Raw genomic sequence first — 20,112 nt, 5'->3', positions numbered from 1 at the left:
TGTAGGTACCTGTAGGTACCTGCCTTGTTTCTCCTATTCTATTTTTCCATGCATTGACAAGATCTCCCCATGAGCGTGTACACACACACACACACACACACACACACACACACACACACAGAATAAGGCACTACAGCTTACATCACCTATATCAAAGATCTAACTAACTTCAATAGAGGGAGAAACACCCACTAAAAATTCTAAGTGTGAGACCTGACACTGTAAAAATCCTAGAAGGTAATACATACAGTTATGTCTTTGACATTGCCCTTAGCAACTTCTTTCTAGATAGGTCTCCTGAGGCAAGGGAAACAAAAACAAAACAAAACTTTTGGAACTACATCAAAATGAAAAGCTCCTGCACATCAAAGGAAACAATCAGCAAAACTAAAGTCAGCCTACTACATGGGAAAAGATATTGGCACCTGACAAATCTGATGAAGGGTTAGTATCCAAAATATACAAAGAACTTATAAAGTTCAACACACAAAAACCAAATAATCCCATTAAAAAATGGGCAGAAAACATGAAGAGACATTTTTCCAAAGAAGACATCCAGATGGCCAACAGACACATGAAAAGATGCTAATTGCAAATCAAAACTGCAATGAGATACCACGTCACACCTGTCAGAATGGCTAAAACTGACAACACAAGAAACAACAGGTGTTGGCGAGGATGTGGAGAAAAAGGAATCCTCTTGCGCTGTTGGTGGGAAGGCACCGTGGTGCAGTGAGTCTGGAAAACAGAATGGAGTTTCCTCAAAATGTCAAAAATAGAACTACCCTATGATCCAACAATTGCAGTGCTAGTTATTTACGCAAAGAATACAAGAACACACTAATTCAAAGGGACACGTGCACCCTGATGTGTATAGTGGCATTGTCAACAATAGCCAAGTTATGAAAAGAGCCCAAGTGTCCATCAACTGATGAGTGGATAAGAAATATGTGGGGTGTGTGTGTGTATGTATACATCTACATAAAATGGAATATTACTTAGCCATGAAAACAAATGATACCTTGCCATTTGGAAGGACGTGGATGGAGCTAGAGAGTATTATGGTAAGTTGAATAAGTTAGAGAAAGGTGAATACCATATGATTTTCACTCAGATACAAAATTTAGGAAGCAAAGCAAATGTTCAAGGGAGAAAAAAAGAGGCAAACTAAGAAGCAGAGTCTTAACTATAGTAAAGAAACTCAAAGTTACTCGAGGGGAGAGGGGTGGGGGGGGGATGCATGAAATAGGTGTTGGGGATTCAGGACAGCAGCACTTGTGATGACCACAAGGCAATAGATCAAAATGTTGAATTACTGTATTGCACACCTGAAACATTACCCTGTATGTTAACTAACTGGAATTTAAATAACAACTTAGAAAAAAGGAATATTTCCTGGGGATGTCCTGAGCAGAAAACTTTATTTTGGGACACTATCTCTGCCGTCTCCTTTTCATTCCCATCACCACTGCCTTACTTTCGACCAAAAACTATCTGCCATGTCTTAATTATTTCCAGCTCTTGATTGTGGTCTTTCTAAACCAGTCCTTCTACATCATGTAAAAGATCTTTGATGATCAATCCCTATTGCCTTAAATTTTGTCTCCTTAGCTTCTAGGCTTATAAGTTTCTCTGTCTTTTGTCACTTTCCTGCTTGTACCTCCTCATTTTCTTTATTTTTTGTCTGTCCTTCCATTTGAAGACAGTCTTAGACCCTGAATGTTATTTCCCACTTTCTCAACCCGGCAAGCTTCTGATCGTCTTTTGGGACACAGACAAAATCTGATTTTCTGGGTGAAACATTTCATTAATTTTCTGAGGTGGAATTAATCTTCCTCTCTTCTCTGTTGCCCCTGTAGCACTTTGTATTAACCTGTACTGCAGTAGGTATCATGTTGTGTGGAAATTGTTTTTCCAAACACTCTGCTCCTCAATCCAGTTATGATACCTAAAGGGCTAGAACTTTGTATCATTGTATATATCCCGTGTTAGAAATGTATCAAACTTCTATAAGAGATTTTTAAATGAACGATTGCGATGTATTATTTTGTTTTTAGTGGAATTTATTTTTTAGAGTAGTTTTCGGTATGCAGGAAAACTGAGTGGAAAGTAAGCGCAGAGATTTCCTATATCCCGCTGTCCTGACATGCGTGTAGCCTCCCCAGTTACCAACATCCCCGTTGGAATGGTACACTTGTTGCCCTTAATGAACTTAAACTGACACATCATCGCCACCCAGACTCCATAGTTTATATTAGGGATTACTCTTAACGTTTGTGGTACATTCTTAATGCTGTGAAGGTAATTTAATCGTCTTTAAGAATGCATGTTGAAATTTTTGAGGCGTTCTGATGCAAGTTTAGATTAAATAGGCCTTAGGTTTTAAGAGTCAATTTTACCCTTTTTTTTTTTTTTTTTTTTTTGCTTTTTCTGAGTGGACTCGAACCACAATTTTATCTTTAATGGACTGTTACATTTTCCGTATAATAAAATTACTTAATATACAGTAATACCAATAACATAGACTTTCATCATAGAAAGTAAGGAGTGTGTGTGTGTGTCCCACAGAGAAATCCTGTAGTTATATTTATTTTATTGATAAAATCAGAAAATGAAATAAACAGATTATCTTAATTAGAGTTCAACATAATGGGGGGAACCTGCATTTCAATGTGCCGAGTGGTTGCCTAGAATTTGGATTTGGATTGCATTTAGTCCTCTGAAAATCTCTAATCCCTACCAAGAGCTGGTATAGAAGTGATTCTTTTTTCCTCTTCTCTTTTCACTGTCAGTGGAACTTTATGTAATCTTCACTTGGGTTCTGGTGATGACATCTGTAGAGGAGCTTCAGTTTTCAGAGTTACTCAGACAGCTATTGTAAGCGCCTTTCCTTCTTGGCAGGGCAAATCCCTGAGTGACAGGAAACACTGGGAGTCCTTCTTAGTGGCAAAAGACAAAGGGAGATGTCTCTAGCACTCCCACAAAGCCAGGCAGCCTTTCTGGAAGTGAGAATTTATTCAGCAAATTGAAGTGGAAACCAGAAAACCCAACAGATAAAATCCATATAACAAAAATCACCCACCAAATGTTTATATTCTAAAGGGTGAGCGTGGCCAGAAGATGCAATTTACCTTTATTTATTTTTCCTCCAGGGCTGATAATATAGGGTTACTGAGAAATAGGATAAGAAGAGGAGGTTTTGGAATACACAGTTTTCCTTGCTGACTAGCAGTTGAAAAAGCATGGTTAGGAAAGGTTCTCCTTGATTTTCTATGTTTAATAGTGTTTTGTGTTTGTGCATTTGTGTGTGATGCAGGGTAAACGTGGTTGCAGAATATCTAAAATACATGGTAAACAAACATGTCTTTTTAACTGCCATTGAAATACTTGCTAAATTGTCTTTCTAACCGCTTATGCCAACATAAAGACTACATGTACTCACATGCTCTGCTTGAAAATAGATAAAAATATTTCACTTTTTAAAACTTACAGCTAATACTATCTTCAACACAAACCACCACTAACTTCAGATCTTAAATTTTGTAAATCAGGTTTAATAAGGAATATAAAGCAAATTTATCCAGAGAGACAAAATATTGACATTTGACATTTTATTTATTTATTTTTTTTCATTTATGGTGTCAGCTCTTGTCACAGACAAAGTAAAGTTAATGAGGTCTAATGGGATCAGTGGTTGGTTAGTATATGTGCTGCCGAAGCGAGCACTGGATATATGGTTGGTTAAATTGGCTAGAATTGTGTTTGATTTATATATTCACCCTCTCCTGGACTTTGGAATCAAGTAGTAAATTATGAAATTGTGTATATTACTTTTGTTTATCATTCTATTTGCAGTGTCACACCTGACTCAATTTAGAGTGGATATAATTTCTAGTTGCCTTTCCTCAGAGAATAAACATCTGCTCAAATGAATTTTCAGCATTTTAATTGTGTTAGTAGGAATGATTTGAAAATATAGTTGAAAGCTCAGCATATTCCATTTCAGAGAGATTAAGGACAGTGATTTTTGACTCTGAGTGATAGGTTCCCAACGTAAGAAGAGTGGAGTTTTTCAACTTTGTAGTATTTCGTTTCATATGGGCACCCTAAACCAGACAAACTACAGTTTTACCTCTCTTAAGATTAGAAGAAGTCAGTAGTCTTATTATTGTTATTATTAAGACTATGTTAATATTGATATGATGCTTTACAGTTTATGAATCATTTTTATGTGTTTTAATTGACTTGATCATAACAGCTACCACCACCTCTCAGAATAGGCCAAGCAAAAGAGGGTGAAAAAAACAATGCCAGGGGCACATGGAGTTTCATGGCACTTGAAATGTGTGTCTTTAGATAGGCGTTTAACATGTCTAATGGGCACTTGAATAATGACTTCATGGAACAATTCAATGGAAGCATTAAGTGAGGAACTCTTTCTAAAGTCCTAGCCCAGTGTAGATACTCAATACCCATGATTCCCTTTCCCTTTTTAAATTGATTAACTAGGGGCGCCTGGGTGGCTCAGTCGGTTAAGCGTACGACTTCAGCTCAGGTCACGATCTCACAGTCCCTTGAGTTCGAGCCCCGCGTCAGGCTCTGTGCTGACAGCTCAGAGCCTGGAGCCTGCTTTGGATTCTGTGTCTCCCTGTCTCTCTGCCCCTCCCCTGCTCATGCTCTGTCTCTGTCTCAAAAATAAATAAAAAACATTAAAAAAATTTTTAAAAATTTAAATTGATTAAAGAGAAAGGACTTCACTGGTGGTATTAAGGAGGAGGGGTTAATTTCACCTTTGCTTAACGTTGATCAACCCCCACACCAAGCCACCCAAAGCCAACATACAGTCTATGAAAATAGAGAAACCTACATTCGAGGCAAGTGCTATGCTTTCTCCCTTTTCTCCCTCCCCTTTCTCTCCTAGCCAGATGGCCACTTCACAGCCAGGGCTCAGAATAGGGGAAGTCCAGTGAATTTGCCTCTGGTGAAAATTTAAAAGGGTATCTAGAATTTTACTCATAAATAACATTGTAGTTGATGTTTTGAAAATCAAATTCTGTGCCGAACAGTTCACGATGGGCAAAATAACAGCACGTTAAATAAATATGGGACCTGACCCTGGGCTTGGACCTCTCATGGCACTTGCCTCACCCTTACTTCATACTGAGCACTCAGCTCAAGGACTGGAACAGAAGGTGCTCCTCCCTTATCCCAGCCTCCAGTGTTGCCCAACCTGGGATAAACATATCCTGAATCGATCATCCCCTGGTTTAAAAAAAATGTATATTTTATCAGATACCTATGCCTCAACAGTATTTCTCTGAATTTTAGTGTGGGAGTTAAAAGTGTGGAGTTCTCCAGTCTGGATTTGAGTTCTGTCACTACTAATTACTGGATATCTGATCTTGGACAGGTTATTTGTATTCTCTGAACCTGAGTTTTCTCACCCATAAAATGGGAATAGTAGCCCTAGGGCCATTGTGAAAATATTTTATTTGGTGCATGGCACTTAACACTTTGTGTTTGGTTTTATATTTGAATGTGATTAAGAGGATATTTGAGACTTGTCTTTTTTCATGCAAATTCATATCCCTGAATTTCACTTTGATGGCTTTGTATAGCAGTAATCCCTCTGCAGTATTGTAGAAGCAATTTAATTATTCATTCTCCTGCCAGATGGTTCTGGGGCTCCTTGAAGATTTGTTTGTTTATTTTATTATTTGGAATAGTACTGTTACGAACATTCTTGCCCATGTTGCCTGGTGCAAATACCACTCAGTGTTCCATGGCACAAACAGGCACCTCAAAATGTTACCCTGTGATGCATTGAAATCCAAAGCTTAGGCCCATCGGTTCCAATACCTGGCTCTTAGCCACAGCCGTTACTGACACTTGATAGGGATTTATACATCCATTTTGGAAGGAAAAACTGTGTCTTTTTCGTTGTAGTTTGCCATAGTCTTAGTTTAGATTTATTTAAAATTTTTTTTTTTCAACATTTTTTATTTATTTTTGGGACAGAGAGAGACAGAGCATGAATGGGGGAGGGGCAGAGAGAGAGGGAGACACAGAATCGGAAACGGGCTCCAGGCTCCGAGCCATCAGCCCAGAGCCTGACGCGGGGCTCGAACTCACGGACCGCGAGATCGTGACCTGGCTGAAGTCGGACGCTTAACCGACTGCGCCACCCAGGCGCCCCAATTTAGATTTATTTAAAAGCCAACTCTGAGACCAGCACTAGAGACCTAGCAGTTCATTTGGTAGCTGAAGCAAAAGTGGGAAAGGAGGGAAGATAGGAAATAAGGAACACAACATGGTGAGTGTGTGACTGAGGTGGCTACTGCTGTGCCACACTTTTGCTTAATCCAATGGAGACCTCTGAAGAATGCTATAGAATGCCCTTACAGTTGTCCCTCTGAAGCACATGAGGCTTGGGACTACATTTGTGGTTCCAGTGTCTCCTTGTTTGGTGGCTACTCAGAGGCATCCGGTCCTTTGCTCTGTGGAGGCTGAGTGAATTACCATGACAGTAGAGAAAGTCTTGAGGTAGGAACACTGGGAGATTTGGTGGGTGGTTGACCTGACAAACCTTTAGTGTGTCTGGGGACTGCCCCCTCACAGTCCTGATCAGAGTAGGCCAACTGAATGGGGCGCCTGGCATCTGTTACATAGTTCATACTGGGTTTCCCAATAATCTAGCGCCATGATCTTCTTTGACAGTATCTCCCAAGAAGATACAATGCAGCTTTGGCCCATTCCTGTTTAATCCTTCATGCCTAGGATCATGTAGTTTATGGTTGTTCTATTTTATTTTGGGGGCATTCTTTTAGTATTTGAAAGCCCCATAGCCTGTTTTCCATGATATACGTGATGATTAAATCGTGCAAGTTCATTTTAAATGTACAGTTTGACGTCATTCACATACATACTTTAGAAAGGAACGATTTTGAAATCTCTTTCTGTATTCTGGAGACAAATATTAACTGTAATAGTGCCTTCAGCAGGAAGACCGTTGCCTCAAAGTTGCAAAATGACTGACAGTAATATATAAGGCTAGAAGCTTCAAGGAAAATGTTACCAGAGGTCACTTTTAAACTAGAGGGACAATCATTTTTCATGATAAGCTACCTCTGCCCCCTGCCCAGTGAAGCCTCTGGCCAGCTATAATTATTAAACTCCCATCTATTCAGTACAAAGAACTACAAATGGAAAGGAAGAATTTCCAGAGAAAACAGCCACTTTACTATTAGTTGATGCTTGTTATATTAACTTGTCAATCATTCAGATATGTGTCTTTTCATTTTTTTTTACATAGGGATAAAATAATATTTATAGTGTATATGGTTGAGATAATAAAAGTAAACAACTTACTAATTTTGAATATTCTCAGTAATTTGAAGCCACCTATGTACCCCTCCGCAATTCCATCACTTCTTCCGCTATTCATGAGCTTTTGGTGGTGACAGTGGGGTTTGTGGGGTCCGGAGCCGATGGCCAAGAAAGAATTCTTGAAGATGTCTTTGGTGCAAAAAGGTGATTTTACTGAAGCCCTGGGACAGGACCCGTGGGCAGAAAGAGCTGCCCCCGGGAGCATGAGAGATTGGTTTTATACTAGGGAGTTGAGGGAGGTAATGTCCAGGAGAAGTTTCCAGTGAGATTTTCATATGCTCAAGACTCCCAGGATAGTGGAGGCCTAGCTTTTGTCAAGGTAAGGTGGTTTTCCCTCTAGCAAAGCATTAGCATGAAGACAGTAGGGGGTTCCTAGAAGCATTTTACTCTGCCCACCTCAAGTATTTGTCAATGGGCTGCAGGTTATAAGGAAATTTTGTTGTGTCATTTCCTTCTGCCTTTGTTTCCCACATCACTATGGAGGGATGATGGAGATTTTTATGTCCTGCAGGACTATGAACTCTATCATTTAACCATTTGTTTTTCCCTTTTCTTTGTTCTTGGGCAGCCAGGAGAGCCAGAGGAATATCACACAAATCTCACCTGGTGTGTGTGTGTGTGTGTGTGTGTGTGTGTGTGTGGGCGGGGGGGGGGTGGGGGGAGAGAAGCAGGTCGAGGCCTGTCACCTTGCCTTATGCGTCCTCATCACTATCACCAGAGATAATCACTCTCCTGAATTTTGCTTTTACAGTCTTGCCATATATGCATGTAATCCTAAATAATAAATTTTGTTCTGCATGCTTTTGAACTTCATATAATTGAAATCATATTGCATCTCTTCTTGTGTGACTGCTTTTTCCAATCAGCTTTATGCTGCTGAGATTCATCCATGTCAGTGAATATAGCTGTAGTTCATTTATTTTCACTGTCATATTCCATCATAGGACTAAGCCACAGTTTATTTCTACATTCTGCAATTGACGGATATTTGGGTTGTTTCCAGTTTTATCTCTTTTTCTACTGTAACAATGCACCTTGTATACACTGTGGGCTTGTAGAGTTCGAGTCTGTGGCCTCAAGTATACTACTTGCCTCCTTTACCCTGCTTTACTGGGTACCATTGGGACATTGATGCTTGTGAGCTCTGAGTTCCGGGCTTCTGTGTCACCTGGCTTCTGGCTCTTTTTGGCTAATTGTGGAGGATTAGAGAGTCAGTGAAGACCCCTGGGTGCTTCTCTCCCTCCCTTTTTGTCTCAGGCAGTGTCTGTGGCAGCAGCTGCCTATACTCTGAGATTCTAGCTCCAGCCAAATCAGCCCACAGGGGCTCCATCTTCCACTGAATGAACTCATGACCTTGTCAAGGAGGAAATATCATTTTCCTCCTACCCTTCCAGGTTCCTGGCTGAGACCCTCCCACCCCGCACTAAAAAATTAAGAACTAAGAAATTAACAGGGGAAAAACAAGCAACTTGGGTAACACATCCACCTCCTGTATACATGGGAGAGATCCAGGAAACCTGAGTAGCTCCCTGAAATGGCACCAGTCAGCTTCTTAAATACCGTCTCCAGCTAAAGACAAAAGATAATGTTGGGGAAAGGGAGAGGCCGATGGTGGGAGGTTTCACACAAAGTCTAGTGATCAAGGGTAACACTGTTATGCAGATTTAGGTTGTTGTCTTCTCTGCTGATAAAAGTTTCTAAGGATTTGGAATCCTCTTTCTTTTTCAGTCAAGAGAGGGAGACACACTTACAAATGGAGATTTCCCTTATATATGTAAATTTCTCTTATAAAAGACTACCTTCTCTTCAGCTTTCAAGGTCAAAATTTAGTTTTGGGGGGCACCTGGGTGGCTCAGTCTTTTGAGCTTCAGAGTCTGATTTCAGCTCAGGTCATGATCTCAAGGTTTGTGGGATAGAGCCCTGTGTTGGGCTCCATGCTGTGCTTGGACGCTGCCTAAGATTCTCTCTCTCTTTCCCTCTGCCCCTCTCTCCCAGTCGCACTCCTGCTCGCTCTCTCTCTCTCACTTTTTTTAATGTTTATTTTTTGAGAGAGAGAGAGAGAGAGAGAGGGAGGGATAGGAGCAGAGAGAGGGGGACATGGAATCTGAAACAGGCTCCAGGCTCTGAGCTGTCTGCACAGAGCACAACACGGACTCACGAACTGTGAGATATGACCTGAGCCCAAGTCAGATGCTTAACCAACTGAGCCACACAGGAACTTCTCAATTTTTTTTTTTTTTTTTTTTTTAGTTTTTGGCTACTATATTGGACATAAAATTGGTTCTCACAGTGGTTTTGATTTTCATTTCACTAATTAAAAATGAAGTTGAACATTTTTTCATTGTTTCATTTGCAGGTTCGAAATACAGACAATGAATTGTTCACTATAAAATAAAATTTTCATAAAATTCACTTTCAGATTTTTTTGAACAGTACTTTGATTTAGGGTAGCACAAAATGCACATCAATTTTTCTATTTTATTTGTTCATTCATTTAATTTAACACAGATAAGTTCTACTGTATACCAGGAACCGTTCTATGTGTAACTAAGAAATTACAGTATGTTATAGAAACAGGATAAATCAGAAGCCCAACTTTTTGAAAATGGATTAGCGTTAAGATGCTTTATCACGTTTACTACCATCTCACCTCCCCCAGCCCCAACCATCATCATTCGTAAGATCACATATTGTGGGGTCATTATGACTATGTGGATTGTCTCTAAACCTGAATGTCAAAGTTCATCCATTTTGCAAGTACCAGATAGAGCTTTATGTATCGATAGATTTTTGTTATCAATGGCTCTAGAAAATTTTGGATTATACACAATTGCAGACCATTGCTGACTATTTCATGCCTTGAGAAGTATGATCTAATAACAAAAATGTTAAAAAGTTTTAACAGGTAAAGTAAAGCCTAAAATGTCCCAGTTTAAAACATTAAAGGGGTGAAGATCGCTTCTCTTTCACGATCTGTTAGTGAAGAATACAAACAGGGCTAAAGATCCTTTCTGTGTGGACATTGCGCGGTCTGTTGCCTGTGATGTAGGCCATGCTGGTCACTGTTAATGCTAAGAATTTAACCCTAGAAACATGACTTAGTGGCGGGATAAAGAAAATTCCTTGAGAGAAGGCAATGTCATGTTTTATTTTACCAGTAGTCTTTTATTCAAGGGACTCTTAACTCTCTGGAAAAACTGTTTATCCAGAGTGACACTTAATCTAGTTTGGTTTAGCTTAGGTTTTAATGTTGTTCTTGTGTGTGTACATATGTGTTAGAGATGGGAATTGTTTTGTTCACTTTTCTTGGTTCTTTGGATAATTGAATAATCAAATTAACATAGGACAGATTTACAGGAGAAAAACGAATTCAGTTTCTTACTGGTGTGTGTGGTGCTTTTCTTGTTGCATACATAGCATAAAGTTTGTGGTCACATTGCTATAGAAACTATATGAGTTAAGTAGGTTATAGGGGAACATGGCCAGAAACTTCAATAAGAAACTAAGCTGAAAGTTGATGGAAAATATCTGTCATCCTACAAAAACTTGACTCTCTACTGTTGCATGGGAAAATGTTACCCATTATCTCCATAGAAAGGACACCTAGATGGTGAGCTTACCCATGGAATGACCACATACTCTTCATTTTGTCGTTTCCTTAATACATACTGAATTCATATTATGTTAAATTCCCTGGAACTTGCCCAGAAAATTGATTGTCTAGTAGTTTCTTGTAAGAAATTCTTACAGCACTAAACAGTTCTTTGGGGCAAAAAAAAATTATCTACATATGCTGGTATCATTTTTTAGTTATAGTTGGGGTCCTCCTTTTCTGTGCATACAGGCAAGAACATAAAATCATTTTTTAGAACTAGTCAAAACCCTCCTTGCAATAAAAACGGAACAGGTAGATGGTACCAGGGTCACCTTAAATCAACTAACCCAACTCCCAATCAAAGTAAGATTTCAGATGTAATTAACCCATTAACCTAAGGAGATGCAAAAACATCTGTAGTCAAAATTTTTCTGAGTGCTTTCTTCACTTATGTAGCAAATATCAACCTGATACTTTTTATAGTTGATTCACATACCATTATAATACATCCTAAATTTGCAGATGTTCTCTAACTAGCATAGATTCACGTAATTGGCATGACATGGAATTTTTTCAACATTGCCTATCTCAGGAACCCTATTCATGTGAGTCTGGAAGATTTTTTTTTGTGATGTTGGAGCTCTTACTCTTAGAGACTCAGATGTCAAAGTATTTTTAGAATGAGTCTGCAAGGTATCATTATTTTGTAATTATAATCTTGTTGATTGACAGCAAATGTGTTCCATGAAAATGTTGCCTTCTTGAAGTGATCCTGGTTAGTGCTGGAGACAGACTGCTTAGAGCTAAACTCTCATGAGGGGAAAAAAAGAACTTAAAAAAAAAGTGATTTTAAATTCTCTAACATAAAGATATACGATCTTTCATAAAATGTTAAAAGATTGTTTTTGCTCCCAGACTTTTAGACTTCTTTTGTACCTTCTACCTGTTCAGAAATGTGATTACTGACAGGTTAAAACCTGTTGTGCAAAAGCTACTGTTAAAAGTCATCTTGGTGTTGTTTATTGAAATTACAGATATTATATTTTAAGAAGGAGAGAGAAATTAGGCTACAGTCCATATGATGGCTGATATTTCCCATGAGAAAGAGAATATGCAGCTGTACTCTGCTGCATGGTAGAAAAGGAGATTAAGATATGGGAAATTGTAATATTGTTTGATGATAATATTAATGTAATTAAATAAAATAAACTAGGCTATGTTGTAACTTAACAGAAAGCTTTATTACTGATTATAACTGACATTTTTTTTTAAATTTTTTAACGTTTATTTATTTTTGAGACAGAGAGAGACAGAGCATGAATGGGGGAGGGTCACAGAGAGAGGGAGACACAGAATCTGAAACAGGCTCCAGGCTCTGAGCGGTCAGCACAGAGCCCGACGCGGGGCTTGAACTCATGGACTGCGAGATCATGACCTGAGCTGAAGTCGGACGCTTAACCAACCGAGCCACCCAGGCGCCCCTATAACTGACATTTTAAATTGTTGCCATGTTTAGTCTTGCAAAATCGTGGGTGATTTATAACCACTGGACTGTCTTTCTTTTCTCAGAAACTTAACAGCAACTTAATTTCAAATTCCCAGACATAGAGAGGACCTTGGGCCAAGGCAAGGCCAGAAGGATGTAGAGATATATAATGTATAGAGAACTGAACTGTGAGTCTAAGTGGGCGTCTGAGTTTAGGCCTAACAGTATTTACAACTAATATGACTGAATGAAGTGTTTGTCAATTCTTTGCTTAGAATAAGTTTTTGAAGCCTAGGTTTATTTTTCGAATCTCAGAAAAATTCGTATTAAGCTACATGGTGTTGCAAATTTCAGATCTCTGGAGGGTGTGCATTAATAGGTATTCAAAAATATTTTGTTATTTAAATATTATTATGTTAATTTTGGCATAATGGGATTCTTCTTCAGTGTTTGAAAACTTCCTCTACTAGGCTAAACATGCCCTCAGTGATCTTGTTAAACAACCCCTTTATGTTCAGCTATCTTTGTCTGAATTATAACCAATGTATGCAGTTTTTTTGATTAAAAAAAAAAAGGCTTTACCAGAATTTTGATTTGGAAAGAGAAAAGTTACGGCAAATTTTGATCAGTTCATCCTGATTAATGAGTAATTCAAATAAAAGCCTGGATTTTTCATGTTCTCATAGGGTTGTATGTACCTGAAGAAGAGGAGATGATGTAGAAATTAGAAAACCTGATGATAAATGTGTTAGTCAAGATTTGACACAAACTCAAGACGAAAAGTTTTCTGAAAATCGAACAAATTCCATATGAGTCCTCACATTGGCAAAGCAGTTCTATAAATGTCGCTAAAGTTTTTCAAATTGAAATCTAAACTGAAGCATTTTGAAGTGATTTTGCAAGTAAGAGTTTACTCAAGATGTTTCACAAACTGAATGGAATATCACAGTGAGGAAATTATTTCAGTAATGGTAAAGTTAAGCGAAGCTTTCATTATAAGGTCCAATAATACTCAGTAGGGTACTTGCTCATGAATTTAAACTAGAATGTTTTTATTCTGAAGTTTAGAGGACATCACAGTCATTCAGGAAATGCATGGAATAAGTGATTTTTTTTTAATCGTTCAGATTAGTGCCTTAGTTTCATTTACATATATGTAAACAAACCAAATCTATATCCTATGCGTATAATGCCATTCTGATAAGTTTTCCAGATCATATTATTTATATAAAATTTGTTTTGCTTGGCAGCTTGCTTTGGCTTAACCTACAAATTAATATGGCCCCTCCCAACTTCTTTGTGCCATTATCCTCTCCTTCCTGGAGTAACAAAATAGCAACCTAACTGGTTTTCCTCATCCACTCGTGCCCCCCTTCTGTCATCCTAATTGCAGCTCTCACAGCAACCTTTAAAAAAGGTCAATTAAATCATCTCACCTCTTCATTAAAACTCTTCTCATTCTACCAAGAGTAAATTCCAAATCTTTTACCTTGACCTATATAACTGAACCATGCTTCCCTCTCAATTTCAACTCAGCTTTGTTCTTGTAGCTTCAGACAAGCCAGCTCCCTCTTAGCTCTCAAATGTATTAAACTGTTGACCCCCTTGTTATCTACTTATTTATAATTTTCTCTGGCTGGAATGCTCTTTTCCCGTGCTTCTGCTTCCTGAGTAATCAGACATTCATTCATCTACTCATTCGTTCATTTGTTCGTTAGTTTACTCAGTAATTCAGTGATTCTCAGTTGGAGGCAATTTTGCCCCCCAGAGGACGTATGACAAATTCTGGTGATGTTTGTCATTGTCACAATTGAGGATGGTGGAACGGTCCTACTGGCATCTCCTGAATAAAGGCCAAGGATGCTGCTAATCTAACTATGGTATATGGGAGAGCCCATCATAACAAAAAATTAACAGGAGGAAAGCATCAGTAGTGCCAACACTGGGAGTCTCTTCAAATAATTTGACCCTTCTAGATGCCTGTGGTGGTAAACCAGAAGAATATGGCAGAACATTTAATAAGCTAATACATTAGAGGAAAGACAGTCCATAAACTGCTTAACGAACAAGTAAATATATCCTTTAAATCACTCTGAGTGCTGTTAAGGAAGAGAGGACAAGAGAGTATCCAGCAAAATTTCCTTTAGGGCAAGTGGTGTTGGAAGAGGTGGTGTTCATGCCAAGACCAGAGGAATGAAAAACACAGCTACAGCTTATTTATTGAACATCAACAGTAAAAAGTTGTGTTTTTCTTAACCATGTCTTTTTATTGTAACTGAGGAAACCTCAAATTATTCTTTAGAACCTTTTCATCACATATTCTTTGCCAAGGGGACTAGTCTAGCATTTGTCTCTTGTGGGTAATGAAATCCTCACAAAGTTGGTGAATCCCCATTTCTGTGAAATTACCTGAAAAAATGTATATAGGGCTCCTAGCTTGGTTGAAAAGCAAAATGTTGTATCTCTAATCAGTAACAAAAGTTTTCATTCTATAGCAAGATAGCATAGAATATTATAATACTTTTCCATATTTATTTTAAACAATTTCAAATCATATTATTTCTCTGTAGAAGGTCCCATGCTTCTAGGTGAGGAATGTTCTCAGGAATAAGTTAGTACATTAAATAACATTTACACGACATAATTTTAAAGCTGGCAAAAGAATGGGGTCTCTTTCTTATCCTTTTCTTACTTTTTGAACAGTGTGCCAGCAACACATGATGTCTAATCATTTGAATTATACATGTTCAATAAATAATAAAAAGAACTGTTTTAAGCATCAGCTGCTACTGAAATGTTAATGTCTGTCGACTCAGTGTCTGTAATCTTACTCTGTACTCTGCACAGAATCTTTTGGACATTTCCATTTGACTATCTTATAGGCCTCTGAACCCCCTTGTCCAAAACTAAATCTGTCATTATCATCACTAGTGTATCTCTTCTCATGAGATTATTTATCTTGGTGAAGGGTATTTTTTGGCACTTAGTAAGCCAAAAACAAAAACCAAAAACCAGAAACCTAGGAGTGATCACTTGAAGGGAGGTCTTGAAAATGTTTTTTTGTTTGTTTGTTTTTAAGTAAGTTTATTTAAATTTGAGACAGGGAGAGAGAGAAAGAGAGCAAGAGAGAGTGATAGAGAGCGCTGACAAGGTGGAGCCTGACATGGGGCTTCTTCCCATAAAATGCAACGTATTGACCTGAGCCAAAATCAAGAATTGGACAATTAACCAACTGATTCACCCAGGCACCCTGACAGTGTTCGCTTCTTGACCCGAGTGCTTGTTAAATAGGTGCATTAGATCCGTGAAAATTCGTTGAGCTGTGCACTTATGACTTGTACAGTTTTCTCTGTATATGGCATATTTTAGTAAAATGATTTCATAGATGTGCTAGAAATGGGACAGCAAAAAGTTCCATACTGGCTGTTTTTTAGTGTTCCTTATATCTTTAGTATTGTGATCACTGTTTACCCCATCTGCTGCTCAAAAATTTCTCTGGTGCAGGTATTATTATTATTATTTCCATTTTACATGTGAAGAAGCAGAGACTTAGGCTAAATTACTTGTTTAAGATCACACAGCAACAAAATGGCAGAAGTGGAATTTGAATCTGAGCCAGTATTTGCAGTCACCCTGGTATCTTACCTCTCCTATGTTTCAGCCCCATAAAAACTGAATATGCCACTTCTTATCCATTCATGCTACTTGTCTTTAGATCTTTGTTCCTATAGTATAATGATAATATTTTAAGAAGTCTTGTAGACTTTAGTCTACTCTAAATTCATTTTAAATACTGCTTGAGTTAGTGGTCTTTCTAGAATGTAAAACTCTATGTGTACTTTATTTAAAATCTGTTAATTCAGCCATTTGCAACCTTGGCTACATATTGGAATGACAAGCCCCCACTCAAGATCAATTAAATCACAATTTCTGAAGATGGGGACCTAGTAGTGAGCATTTTTAAAAAGCTCCCTGGGGGGACGCTAATGTGCAGCCAGGCCTGAGAACCACTGCTTTAGCATTGCTCTTCAGTTTTTATGCTAAAAATAAACTCTTCATCAGTGCACAAAAGGCCCTTCATTATCTGATCCCTGCTTCCCTATCTCATACTTCCTCTGCTATAACTCCCTTCTTCCTCAACTTAGTGTCTCACCTTCAGCAGTATATATTTTATTTTTATTATACAAAATCTTGGTTTTCCCTCTGAGGTCTTTTATATATTTATATATATATATACACACACACACACACATACACACACCTCTGAAGTCTTATATATATATACTTTTATATATATATATATATATATATATATATATATATATATACACCTTTATATATATATTATATATACACCTTTATATATTATATATAATATACCTTTATATATTATATATACCTTTATATAAGTATATATAATATATACCTATATATACCTTTATATATTATATATGTGTGTGTGTATATATATATATATATATACACCTTGCCTTTATACAGACCAGTCCTCCTTGAATGTTCTTCTCTTGGCTCTCAATTTAATTGAATTTTTGTGTCTCTTGCAAACAGGTCTGATATCACCTTCTCTGTGGACATTGCTCTAACTTCTATTTGTTTAGTTGTTTAGCTATTCATTATTGATTTATTTCTTTTTTTATGAGTTAATACATGCAGGTGGCAAAGAATTCATAAAGTATAAATGGGTATATATTAATAAGTCTTGCTGATACTCCAGTCCCCAATTCAGTCTCCTAGAGACAGTATTTCTAGATTATCAATTTATCATTACAGAAGTATATACTATACTTATACAAATATACATGTGTACGTATATGTGTGTATGCTTTTGAACACATGGTTACATGTTACATACAATCTTTTGCTCCTTGCTTTTTTCATGTAACAATACCGCTTATAATTTCTTATCTTAACAAAAGGAACTTTATCAGTCTTTTTAATATTTTCATAGTATTCTCTAATTTGGATAAACAGTAATTTATTCAGCTAGATCCCAACTTATATCATTTAGGTTGTTTCCTATCTTTGTTTTTACAAAGGATACCTGAGTATTAAAAATTACAGTACAGAGAATTATATTTCTTTGTATGAGTAACACATTTTTTTAAAGTTTATTTATTTTTGAGAGAGAGTGCACAGGGGCAGGGAGGGGTAGAGAGGGAGAGAAAGGAACCGAAGCAGGCTCTGTGCTGACAGCAGAGAGCCCGACGCAGGGCTCGAACTCACAAACCGTGAGATCATGACGGGAGTCGAAGTCAGACACTTAAGCAACCGAACCAACCACCCAGGTGCTCCGTAACTCAGTTCTTTAAGTGCAATGGTTATGCCAGAGACTATATACATTTTAAAATCTGACAGAATGTGCTATATCTCTCTCCAAAGTATCCTCCTCATTTATTTGTTCTTGGAACACGGCCACTTTATTTGTACTTCTCTCTACTTAGTACAAGAGTAGAAATGATCATTTTAGACTATAGACATTTCTTTCATTCATTCATTCATTCATTCACTCATTGATACAGATTCCTCATTTATTTCAAAATGATTTAATAAGAGTTCATATAAGTACTGTACCCTAGGCCCTAGAGATGGATTTATTGTATAATATGAACTGTGTTTCTCACTCTCAAAGAACATGTTGTCTAGTGAGGGAGAGAGAAAGTAAAGAGGCAGTGACAATTCTAGGTTGAGGGCTACAGTGGAGCTGGTTGGAGCAGGGGCAGCTAATCCCATCTTGGAGTATGAGGCTGGTACCTGTAAGAAGTGGCTTCTAAATTTCTAAGAGTTACTCAAGGCAGTATGTTCTCAGAACACCTACATTGCTCAGTGACAAGAGAGAACATAAAGCAGTTTGGGAATTGAGAGCGCTCAGTGTGGTTATGACGTAGGTGGTTTAAAGTGAATTTGGATAAGGGATGCTCATGTTGGAATAGAAAGGTAAGCAAGCCAGGAAGGCCTTGCAAACCTTGGTAAAGAGTTGGAATTTGACATCACGGCCAGTGGGGTGAGGGCCATGTTGTGGCTGTAATCAGTGTGTTAGTGCGGTGAGAAATAGGCTTCACGAGGTTATTCTCTCATGGACAGAATAGATAGGAGATTACAAACTTAATGTACATTGAGAGAGTCTTGTAGGAGGCAAATGAAGAAAAAGGGCCATAACTGGAGACAGTTAGACGTTGGAGTCAGTAGAACCAGGTGAGTGATATGAAATGCAGCGGTGAAGGAAAAGGAAGTAAAGAGATGAGGCCAGGGTTCTGACTTGGGTAGCCTAATCGATGATACTAATTTTCCTATCTTCTTCCTCATTGAGTACAAGCTCTCTGAGGAGCTTCTTATTTGCAAGCATGTGTCTGTCACATAGACTTCAGAAAATTAAGTGAATGCATGACCATAACACCATCAGTGAGTACGTATTTAGGAGTTACTGTAAATGACAAGATTTCTTTCTCTTTTTATGGCTGAATAATAGTCCGTTGTATATATACTTTTTTTTAATAAGGCCAAAGATTCAGAGTTGAATAACTGCCTATAATTTATTAGGAAAATATTAAATAGATAAAAGTAGATGGTATTATAAATACCTCACTTAATCATCCTCCGTGCTTGATCCCTTTCCTGTATTCATGTTCAGACCTTCTATATTGATCTTTAAGCTCATTTTGCTATATAATTTTAACTTTAGCATTTCTGTAGTATCATCCTTAGTGGTACCAAGAGGTGTTGGGGAGCCTCAGGGTGCTCACCTGCCTTCAGCAGAGAATAATCTTCATGCCAAAGTGTCCCATCTTGAGATGGCCTGCCCTTGGGGCTTACACTGTTGATTTTAAAAATTAGATGTTAACTTATTATTTAATTCCAACTTACTTCCATTAAAATATATAGTAAGAGTTATCCCCTCATAAAAATTAAAAGCTCTTGCCTGAGCTTTCTCAAAATATATCACATCCTACTTCATATTTTAATTTTTTTTTTTTTTATGTCACAAACCTTTTTACCTTTCAGTGTTACTGGAACAGCAACTGCCAACTACCTTACATTTTATTTTATTTTATTTTATTTTATTTTATTTTATTTATTTTATTTTATTTTACCTTACATTTTAGATACCTTTATACAGCAAACATTTTCATATCGTGTGCTTATTGGAGAAACTGTGACTAAATAAATAACAAGTTTTAAATTAAATAATATTTATAATTTCAACAACACTTTACACATTTAATAAGATATTTTTACTTTGGGTTGTTTAGGGTTTCTTCGTGTGAGCCACTTTGGCCTAGAAATGTGAGGTTTACTGAATGAAATATAGATGTAAATTTCCTTTTTTCCATTCATATACACACACACACACACACACACACACAGACATATAAAGTTTATGTATGTAAGGCATACGGAACAGTAATGACTTGAAGTATTCCTTATGATGACTTTGCTTAAGGAATAAAATATTGCCACTACTCCGCAGGCCCCTCCATGTTACCCTCCTCAATTATACTTCCATTCCTTCTTCCACATCCTTATTCTGTATTTATTATTTATGTTCTTACGGTTTTATCATGAGTGTACATATTCTCAGTGAATAATTTTAGCATATTATGTACTTAATTTACTATGGTAGAAGAAC

This window comes from Panthera tigris, chromosome X (assembly GCF_018350195.1).
Source record: "Panthera tigris isolate Pti1 chromosome X, P.tigris_Pti1_mat1.1, whole genome shotgun sequence".
Lineage (NCBI taxonomy): Eukaryota > Metazoa > Chordata > Mammalia > Carnivora > Felidae > Panthera > Panthera tigris.
The sequence above is the reverse complement of the archived record's forward strand: the minus strand, read 5'-3'. Positions refer to the sequence as shown.